The sequence below is a fragment of the Pseudonaja textilis genome, chromosome 1 (assembly GCF_049901715.1).
Source record: "Pseudonaja textilis isolate UNSWEBS1 chromosome 1, rPseTex1.2, whole genome shotgun sequence".
Taxonomy (NCBI): Eukaryota; Metazoa; Chordata; class Lepidosauria; order Squamata; family Elapidae; genus Pseudonaja; species Pseudonaja textilis.
The window spans coordinates 276,496,280-276,507,569 of record NC_141990.1 but is presented as its reverse complement, the minus strand read 5'-3'; the positions used below and the strand labels follow the sequence as shown (position 1 = coordinate 276,507,569).

Below are 11,290 nucleotides of genomic sequence, written 5' to 3'. Positions count from 1 at the left end.
TGTTCTAAAGATGGCACCAGACAAATTTGATGTGGGAATATTTGTTCCATAAGTGAAAAACTACCACTGAATGCAATATTTTTTTACAAAGGGAGGCATTGAACTCAATCTATTGGGAGAGGGTACCTGAAGATGTTCTAAAGATGTTTCTAAACATTGGATGGGTAGATTTGGGAGAATGTGCTCTTGCTGGCAATTTGTCTCAAGCTGTATAGGGATCAACATCTCATTTGGTCTATAAAGGAGAACATCAGAGTATCCATTTAAGAAAAGGTGCTTCATAGTTAAACTGCCTTGCCCTGAGTAAAATTATTGGTCTATACAGCCTGATGTACCAAGGGACGGTTAACAATTCACTGGTAATTCCAAACCATTGTCTGTTTCCTTCAAAACTGTAAAGTAATTTTTAAGATATTTATTTGTATTTTTTTAAAATGGATGATCAGGAATTTTGATGAAGTATATGTGCTATCTTTCTTTTCCAAAATGCTTTTGGAGGTTGACAACGAAGATGACTATATATCTGGGATAACAAGATTATGTGACTGGCAAAGTTTCCCATGGCAATTCTTTTGTGATGGCATCCAGATTTAAGTTAACAGGTAGCAAATTCTTCTGCACACAAAGCAGCTCAAAGCAGGTCAGACAACAGATGATGTTATCTCACTGTAAATTATAATTTGGTGTATGTAATTTAGGATTAAAACTGAGGAGCCTTTTAAACAATAAATGTGACTATTTGACAGGCATTACTAAGCCCTGGTAGCATAGTGGTTAGAATGCGCTGTTGCAGGCTAACTCTGCACACTGCCAGAAGTTCAATCCTAATCAGCTCAAGGTTGACTCAACCTTCCATCTTTCCATGATCAATAAAATGAGGATCCAGGTTTTGGGGATAATATGCTGAATCTGGAAAGCACTCAGAGAGTGCTATAAAGCACTTTGACTTCTAAGTGCTATTGCTTTCTTCCAAAAGATGCACAGGGAAATTAACATCTGATATTATACCAGCTGCTACAAAAGCAAGCAAGCAAGCAAACAAATGAATTGTTCTCTTCTGGTACTTTTTCAATTTTCATTTCACTTTCTTCAAGAATAATTTCTATCAGTCAAAATTAAAGCTTGGAGGCTACTATGACTTGTCCTTCCTTTTTTTCCTCCAGGAGTTCAAGATGAAACATATATACTCGCTCTTCTGCTTTTTCTTGGAACAGCTGTTTTGGATAGTGCTGTGAAAGAAGAGAAGGAGTAAAACATACTATCCCTTACATGGTATGGCCATTTTCTACCATTATTCAACAAATATTCAAAAACCAACCATATACTGTACATCTGCAGTGGTGCAGTACTGCAGGCTATTTTCTACTGACTGCTGGCTGACTGCAATTTGGCAGTTCGAATCTCAACTGGCTCTAGGTTGATTCAGCCTTCCATCAGTGGTGAGATACAATTTTTTTTACTACCCGTTCTGTGGGCGTGGCTTGGTGGGCATGGCATGGCGTGGCTTGGTGGCATGGCAGGGGAAAGATACTGCAAAATCTCCATTCCCATCCAATTCCTGGGGGAAGGATACTGCAAAATCCCCATTCTCTCCCCACCCCACTAACCTGCTTTCCAGCTCTGTTCTCCTGTGCAGGGCAACAAAAGAAGACCCAGCCAATCAGCTGGGACTGGGGAGGCAGAGAATAGATGCGGGAGGGGTCAGTCAGAGATGGTATTTGCTGGTTCTCTAAACTGCTCAAAATTTCTGCTAGTGGTTCTCCAGAACTGATCAGAACCTGCTGTATACCACCACTGCCTCCCATCCTTCCAAGGTCAGTAAAATGAGGACCCAGATTATCGGGGGCAATATGCTGACTCTATAAACCACTTAGAGAATGTTGTAAAGCACTTTGAAGCAGTATATAAGTACTATTGCTATTGCTATCTACATAGGAAAATTCCTAGGTGCTCATAATATTTAATGAATAGGTTCTCTTCCTCATTATCTTTGCTGCAGAGTATAGTATTTATCATAAGACTAATCATAAGAATTAGGCAGCTTCCATTTCTCATATATATATAGAGAGAACAGAATTACACACCCTCAATTTCCAATGGATTCCAAAGAAGCACAATTACCAACCTAATCCTAAGGGAGACACCCCCCAGAAACCAAGACACAGAACAGGACAATGGTATCACCCTCCTGCCCTACATCAAAGGCACCACAGGTAAAATCAGCAAAATTCTCCACAAACACAATATCAGGACAGCCTTTGGCACTGACCAAAAAATAGCCAACATCCTAAGAAACCCAAAGACAAGATCCAGCTAGAAAACCAAGGAGTTTATGAAATACCATGCAACAATTGCCCAGCCACATACATTGGACAAACCAACTGGAGAATAAATGCACGCATTGCAGAACACAAGAAGGCAGTCAGAAAAGAAGAAAATATTTCCTCCCTTTTCCAGCACCTTAAAGCCACAGGACATGAAATTAATTTTGAGGGAAAGAAATTAATCTCCAATACTGAACACTTCAACAAGAGAATAACCAGGGAAGCCATTGAAATAGAGAAATACCACCATAACGTGAATATAATGGGATGATGCCTCCCGCCTACCAGACATCTGGAAACTAGCCCTTATCAACAAATGAGTCCCAGCTATGAAAACCAACACTGAACCTAAATCAACACATGATACCACCATCATTCTCCCTCACCAGACTCAAACCCAAACCCATCCCATAGACAAAAGACAACCACCGTCCAGAAACCAGACTATGGCTGCATCACCAGCTGCCGCACACCCCTACCCCAAACCAAGCAAATGAACACATGCCATGAACACATAGCCAGGCCTCAAACTCAGAGTCAAACCAAAACCCGAAACGTCACATCACAGCCACCCGCTCAGGATATCACATCATGGAACTCAGGAAGTTACACTACAAAACCTCAGGATGTTGCAACACAGCCAACAACCCAGGAGATTACAGCACAAGACCCAGGATGTCAAAACAATAGAACTCAGAAAGTCACCACACAGCCCATTACTCAGGTCATTACAACACAGGAGGCTGATAGACACACAGCCAATACCTCAGCCACACATGTTCTTACAAAAAAGTCAGCCAATCTGCAAACATCAACTCCATCAACCAATCAAGAAATGACAACACAGCCAACCTCCCCACCAGTATATACAGGAAGATGGCAGCTCCAATCATGCTTTGCTCACACAAGCACGAAACCGAAAGCACCAGCCTGAAGATGGTGAGTGGGACTTCATCAAAATGTTGCTAAGATACTCTCAATCTTATATGGGAAAAGATCCAAACATGCCAAGACCTGCATACCTGTACCCATGAAAATCTACAAAAAACATATATATTCAGCTTTGTTTGGGTATTTTCCCACGTCATTATAGTTGTGCTTTTAAAGTTTTAGCGATGTTTCAGCAGAATCTCATCTGCCATCATCAGGCTTGTGTACTGTGTTCATCTGCGAGTCAGACTTTCACAGCCGTTTGTTTTAAATTTGGTGCTAGCCTACTGTTGTGTTAGAATGTTTTTTTCTTCATCCTGATTGGTTGGGAGTCTTGGTCTGTGTTTATTAGTCTTGGAGTTTTCTGTGTTCTGCTTGATTGGTGTTTCTAATATTTTCTGTCTGTTTTGTAGCATTTTTTGTCTTGATTGGCTGGCAACATTGTGTTTCCTGTATTGTTGAAGTTGTTTTAAAGACAAGCAAAGTAAATATTATTCCAAGTGCTATGAAATACCAGGCATATAACAGCTTTTCATGTAATTCAGCCTCCGCTTCCTAAACAAACCCACACAGAAAAGACAACCAACCCTCTGTGACAATCCGAGCACATTCTGAATAAAAAATGAACTGGAAGCCTGAATAAGCATATTCCACTCATATAAACCTGATAGAAGTAGGTCAGCTTGTTGACTGATGGGTAAATTGTACTTATTGATGGATATACATCAAATCATAAAGTTGCAAGACACCTCAAAGTTGCAAAAGTTACTCAATACCATTTCCTGCCACCTAAGCTCTACAGCAGCTAAATTTGAGAGGCAATTTTATATAGTCCTGTGCACCTGAAACAAGGAGATTGAAGTACTAAGGATTACGCACTAAATGCCTAGGTATGTTATGGGATCCAGAAGCTTGGAGATGGCTTCCAGGAGGATGGTACACAGTAAGGAAGCAGCAACCATAACTTGTCCTCTATCCTAACTGCACATGGAAGTATTTATACCCAGTCAGCATCTCTGGTCTTTGATCACCATGAGGGTCTTCCTCAGAGTTGCAATAGTTGCAGTCCCTAGAAATCTGATAGTCAAATCTATACAGGATCCCAACTTCACTGTAAGTCAGCAAGTGTTCCACAATACAGGCAAGCCTGTATATATATACTTGTCTACTGGTTAGATTGTGGGCAAATCTGGCATTAACTAATGAGAATTGAGGTAAGGATGAACTGGCTGAGACATCTGTCACCCCATTGATCATCTTGGTTGATTCAGCTGATCTAGTTGGCTAGATGGGTATCCTTTTCTTCACTTCTCAAATTATATCTGTCTTGAAACTGGGAACTTGGTGGAAAAGAATGACCATTCCAAGTAGAAGTTGTTTCAAAATTTATTGAAGTTATCAAAGATATTTAGCTGAACTTTATCAAGGTAAATTTCCTGTAAATATATATATATTGTTCTTGCTATTTGCATTTCATGCTGCCAAACCATGGAGCAATTGAAGTCTGCAGGCATTCACTATCAGTTCATGATAGCCTACATACAAAGCTGCTTCAGAACAAATTTCACTATGTTTTATATCAAACGGGCTTTTGAAGTTGAATCGTTAAGTTGATTCAAGTTCAGTTGAATCATCAACTTAAGAAATTTATAAAGTTGGGAAAGGGGGGAAGGAAAAAGAAGAATGACCACCTACAAGTGGATTGGACATGATTATAGCAGCATTTGGAAGACCTGAAGTGTCACATTAGTGATAGATCAACCTGGAGAAGGTCTACCTATAGGGTCACTTAGAGTTGATATCAACCTGAAGGCATATAATCAATCGATCAGTTACATATAAAACTTTTGCACTGTTTTCTCTATTGTTAATAGTAAAGTTTGAATGATTTCATTTTTAAATTCCTATCAATCAAGAGCTGTGGTAGCACAGTGGTAAGAATGCAATACTGCAGGCTACTTCTGCTGACTGCTGGCTGGCTAGTTGCAGTTCAGCACTTCAAATCTCACCAGGTTCAATGTTGACTCAGCCTTCCATCCTTCCGAGGTTGATAAAATGAGGACCCAGATTGTTGGGGGCAATAAGCTGACTCTGTAAATCACTTAGAGAGGGCTGTAAAGCACTGTGAAGCAGTATATAAGTCTAAGTGCTAGTGCTACCAATCCCTTCTGCTTCATTTTCAGAGAAAGTCTCATACACGGAGAGGAGAAAATAGCTGTCTCAATAGTACAGACATCTGTTCCACAGCAGAAAGAAAACCCCAGGAGTAGAACCAACAGAAAATGTATTATGACACGCTTAGAGTTACAAGAGAAATTATGCCATAAGTTCTAGGACTTGTAACTCCTCAAAATGTCTAAGTCAAGAGCAGAAAATGTAAGAAAAAGCACTTTTGTCATAATTTTTACTGTAAATAGTTTGCATTTGTCCTATAATATTGCATGAGTAGCTGCAGTTATATGTACTTCTTTTAATCCTCTGATAAAGAACCACTTCCAAAGGCTAAGATATAAGTCCATATTGGTTCTTTTGATAAAAAAAATATTAAATGAAAATGCCTTTTGACTTTAACAGTGCATCATGGGTGCTGTTACATATTTAATTCGTAATGTTCCCAATCAAGGCAAAATGCAATTGCTTTTTTCTGATGAGGAAAAAAAAAGACTGAAATAGTAATAAAATAGAGTTCTTATTGATTTACAAATAGAAGGCAACATTGTCTGGACTCCACCTAAAATTTCCAAAGATAAGAAGAAGCTCCAAGCATCCCTTTCCTGAATACCCTCTATGTTCAAATACACTGCATTCCATTTATTGTTTGTACAGGTAGTCCTCAATTTATGACCACAACTGAGCCCCAAATTTACATTGTTAAGTGACACATTTGTTAAGTGAATTTTGCCCCATTTTAAGACTGTTTCAATCCATTGAACTACTCTGTTTCCCCACTGAATTTGCTTCTTGCAAGGTCGCAAAACCTGATCACATGACCTGGGACTCTGCAACCATCATAAATATGAGTCAATTGCTAAGCGTCTTAATTTTATTTATGTGACCATGGGGATGCTGCAAAGGTCATGAGCCTGAAAAATGGTCATAAGTCACTTTTTTCAGTGCCATTGTAACTGGTCACTAAACGAATTGTTGTAAATTGAGGACTAACTGTATTATTGTCAGCATTCCAGCAAACCTCCATTCCAATCAGTAACTCCGAGACAGGCATAATCTCAAAAGTACCTTTATTAGAATAGCACTTGGCACATCTGTGGAATCTCGAAACTAAAGTTTCCCAGACTTCGCACAATGTCCCAAACTACAATCCATCGCCTTTTTGCCATCATCACATCACATGGACCAATCACGATCTGTCCCAGGGTAAGATCCTTTTTTCCTGCTGCGCCACACTTAATAACCTTGAACTAAGAAAAGAATTTTATTTTGTCTATTTAGAACTACTCAATTGAAATCACCCCCCTCCCACTTTCTCAGGCTATGTGGCAGCATGGAATATGGCTTCCAAAGCTGACAGGTGTCTCCCCTTGAGAATTATCATCTTTATCAGCCGAGTGTTCAGAACTCTTCTATTTAGCAAGGTAGTGCAACTGAAGTATGGATAGAAAACAAATGGAAGAAAAAGCCAGACTGGAGTTTCAATTTTTTAGCATGCTAATGAAAAATCCATTTAGATTTAGAACACATTTTTAGATGGGTTCCCTCGGGCTGCTCTTTGGCACACTGTCCTCTCACTGAAAATGTTGTGTTGTCTGTGTTGCTGTTGAAAGTGACTTGATTTTTCTGCTCATTTAATTCATGAAATTCACTGAATAAAACCTCTTCCAAAATACATTAAAATCTGAAATACAGCTTCCACAGAGCATTGCTTTAAAAGGACATAAAATAAAAACTTTTCCCATATTCAGAAGCATTTTCTGTGGAGGAAATTTAAGTTTTTTAAGATCTACTCCGATGGCTTGGTGATCAGTAATAAAAAAAGAGCGTGGGGTGAAAGTCAGGAAATGGTAATGGATTATTATGTGGATCCGCTGTTCCAGTGCTGCAGAATGAATCTGAGATATTGTCATGTGACAAAATGAACTTGCATCAATTGATGCATCATTACACAAAAGCTGCTGGTAGAAATAGGTAAATCAAATCAGAGTATCTTCCATGGATACCGGCTCCGGAATAATTCCTTCATGATCGCCCATTCTTATTTTCTACTTGTGGAGATTGGTTGACACGTCTGTGTGAAGGTCAAATTGCTGCAGTATGCTAAAAATACCTGGCAGAATGTAATGCAGTCGTGTTTGGAGACTTGGCTTCCCACTATTTAGCACTGAGAATAAAGCATGTCTCTCCCCATGTCCATCGGATTAGATCATCCATATTTGGTTGCATTCACCTCAGACAGTCCTTTTGCCTTCAATTGCTAGATTATCCAACTTCTGTTAAGTTCCATCTGATTTTTCATGTTTACCAATTGAAGCTGTGTTATGCCAAGCACATCCAAAATAATTTGGCTCCCATTGCTGTTTTCAATTAAGGGCCATGATTCATAACATAATTTCCTAAAACCTATAACAGATGTGATTATAACTAGAAGATTTTACCTGGAAGCAGCAATTCTTCATACCAACCAAATCTCTTCCCTTTTCTGGTGTTCTGGGTTTCTGCTGTATATTGTGCTTGTCAGAATAACATTCTTACCCAGTCCTTTTCATTACTTTGGTAATGGAGTACTTGGTTGATGTGCCTTGGTCAAATCTGTTGCTCTGATAGATTCATAGTGCATCAGTGAATCAATTCCTTTACTGGTGCTTGGCATACAACTTGCAGACTATATTTGCCAACTAACAAGTCTATAATTTGGAGGCAGCTCTCTTACCCATTTCACTATATTGGAATTATTATTTCCCCCCTCCCCAAAGCCTTTAAGGTCACATATAGTGTGGTCAATGAAAGAGAAAAGAAAAGTCAGAATTGGGCCCATCCATTCTGGTTGTTCTTGATAACCTCAGATATTACATAATTATTCTCAGCTAATTTAAAATTGTTTTCTGCTACCTTTTTTTTTCTTCCAGTACTTTTCCATTAATCAATAAGTCTCCCCTAACTCTGACATCTTTAACACTTAGATTATTCATTAATTCTCCTTAACTTTGAATGAGATAATATAATATTGAGATATAACCTTAAACCATTTTTATTATATATCTTTTCAAAGGAGAACAATATTGCATTTTCTGGAAATATTATATATGCATATACATAATGCAGACTGCAGCATACCTATTCTCTTTAATCTATACATTACTCTTTTTCACTGTCAAACAGTTCAGAAAATTAACCACAGCATTTAAATTTGATACCATATTGTAACTTTTTTTTCCCTTCTGTTCAGTCGTGTCCAATTCTGGAAGTCTGCCTGAACAAGTCCCAGCAATTTTCTTGGCAGAAAATTCAAAAGCAGTTTGCTATTGTCATCTTCCTAGGGCTGAGCAAAAGTGACTGGCCCAAGGTCACATTGCTGGCTTCATGCCCAAGGCAGTATTGGCACTGAAGGTCTCCCAGTTTCTAGCCTGATGCCCTTATCACTATATATCAAGCTGTCTGTCCCTATTGTGACTACTTTTTTTTTTTTTTTTGCAAATCTGGATAAATCAAGGCATACTTCAAGATTCCACTTCAAGTTATCTTTGGGGATACGGAAATTTTCTATAATGATGATATTTGATAATGAATTTTCTGCTGGTGATGCAGCCTTAAATTCACTGTATTTTTTTTTCTTTCTCCATTATAAAGAGAATATTTTCTGCAATTAAGTTAAATGTAACAATAATTCCTACCATGAAAAGACAACAGTACACTGGCAAGCATCCTGAAGGAGGATTATTCTGTTGGTCAAATCAAACAATGCTTGTTGGCATGGGATAAAAATTCAGCTTCAGTTTAATAAAGTCTGATCAGATTACTCCCTCTGGTTAGTTTAACATAAAATTGATAGCAGGATAAATGTGCTTTTTTAATTTCTTCACTTGGATCATTATCCTATTGGGCAGCAATTATTTTCAAATTGAATTCATATTCAAATGGCATGAAAAGAATTTACAAGGCATTTCCTTCTTCATGTAAATTACAAGATATCGTTCTCTGTTCTTTTATTTCATAACAGGAATGAACAACCTTCATTCTTCAGAAAGCACACATACGGTTATTTAGAGTGAAACCTGGAGTAAACAGAACAGTGAGATGTGAAGTGAACAGATTCCTGGTATTTTTCTGTTTTGGGGAGTAAGTAGGATTTTTCTTTTCTTTTTTAAAGCTTGCCAGCCTCTATCTCAGAATGTATCTAAGTTCCCTGTCTCAAAATGGCTCATAATTACTTGAGTACTTTTAAAGAATCACACCAATACAATTTGGCTGCGCAGATGGAAGTAACCTTAGCTTATCTATCCATGTTTTAAATGCATTTGATTTTTGTAAAGTCTTTAGGACTAGGGTGCCTATAGACCCCTGTCAATGAAGGAGAGGGAGAAGGAGATGGGGAGGGGGGAGGGAAGGAGGGAGGGAGAGAGAGAGAGAGAGAGAGAAGCATCTGGTTCATCTTCTCTTGTTTTTCTGTTTTTAAACTGTAAGCCACCAGAATCATTCTGAAATCAGGCAACTTCCATATTTAAAATATAAATAAATACAATGAATCCATTAAAAACAGCTTGAAAGTTAGCCATTTTCCAGTGAAATTTGGCAGGATAGCAGCATGGTAAGAATATAAATATTGGGACACATGGTATTCACAGATCTTGGGCTGCCCTGCCTGAGCAAAACTATTCCTGATCAACATTTACAGGGTGTCATGTTTCCACTGAACTCCCTCCTTCAGTTCTGTTTGAGTCAAGAAATTGTTCCCTGATCTTTTTAAATCAAACATTATTTCTCCTCCTCTCTGCTCAAGCAATATCCAGACCCTGTTAACCTGTTCTCCAGATCACCCTTCAAACTGACCTTGTTGACCTAAAATGAAACATAACCGGAAATGATGATCTGGCTCTGGCTGACAAATTTTTGCCACTCTACACCTCCCTGTCTTGCAGAAGGAAACAAGGAGGCTTGGCTGATAAGGTGCTGAATAGCTTTTGGCCCAAACTCTGCTCTTCAGCAAAATGATTATCTTGATTTCCTTCAAGAGCCTGGCAGTTTCTGCTTTCTTCTTTTCTGCAGTCTTCTTTTCTAAGCCTGCTCCTTATTTTGGCTATTTGTTCATTTCCATCTGTCTTCTTCTTAATGAACTGTTAATGACACTTGCTTTGACCTAATTCCATTCCAAAATTTGACTGTGGTTTGATACTATTACGAAAGTTCAGTTATGATTATTTTTCAATTATTGCAAAACAATTCTGAAATAGAATTTAGTCTAAATATTATCAGAAGAGAAAATAAAAACCTGACTTTAATCTGGAAATTGTCCATGAAGTCTTGGAATCTAACTGATGAACACTGTTTTTTGTTTTTTTTATTTCACCCTCCCTGAAATTCATGGTTCTTTGAAGAAGCAGTTGATCAATAGCAACAATACTCATACATAGATGAGCCAATGTTGAGTTTTCTACTGCTTTATTTGGGAAAATTACATTCAGGCAATAGAATGTGATAACAGCTGAACTTAGAAGAAACTAATATATAAATATAATATATAAAAATATTTTATATAATATAAATATAATATAACGTAATATAATACAATACAATATAAAAGGGACACAGTGGCTCAGTGGCTAAGACGTTGAGCTTGTTGATCAGAAAAGTAGACAGTTCAGCAGTTCAAATCCCTAGTGCCGCATAACAGAGTGAGCTCCCGTTACTTGTCCCAGCTTCTGCCAACCTAGCAGTTCGAAAGCATGTAAAAATGCAAGTAGAAAAATAGGGAGCATATAGAAAAATAGGTGGCAGCATTCTGTGCGCCTTCGGCATTTAGTCATGCCGGCCACATGACCGTGGAGACGTCTGTGGACAGTGCTGGCTCTTCTGCTTTGTAACAG

At 38.3% G+C, this 11,290-nt stretch overlaps 1 long non-coding RNA gene across 2 annotated transcripts; it reads left to right on the top strand.

Moving 5' to 3' along the window:
* Positions 1-1,581: 1,581 nt before the first annotated feature.
* On the top strand, positions 1,582-10,004 carry LOC148128227 (uncharacterized). Of its 2 annotated transcripts, none has more exons than XR_015741524.1 (3): positions 1,582-1,814; positions 5,438-5,630; positions 9,427-10,004. It is a non-coding gene; the product is annotated as an uncharacterized LOC148128227 (long non-coding RNA). The 2 variants fall into 2 exon arrangements; XR_015741523.1 differs by lacking the exon at positions 9,427-10,004 and adding an exon at positions 6,705-8,374.
* The last annotated feature ends 1,286 nt before the right edge of the window (positions 10,005-11,290 follow it).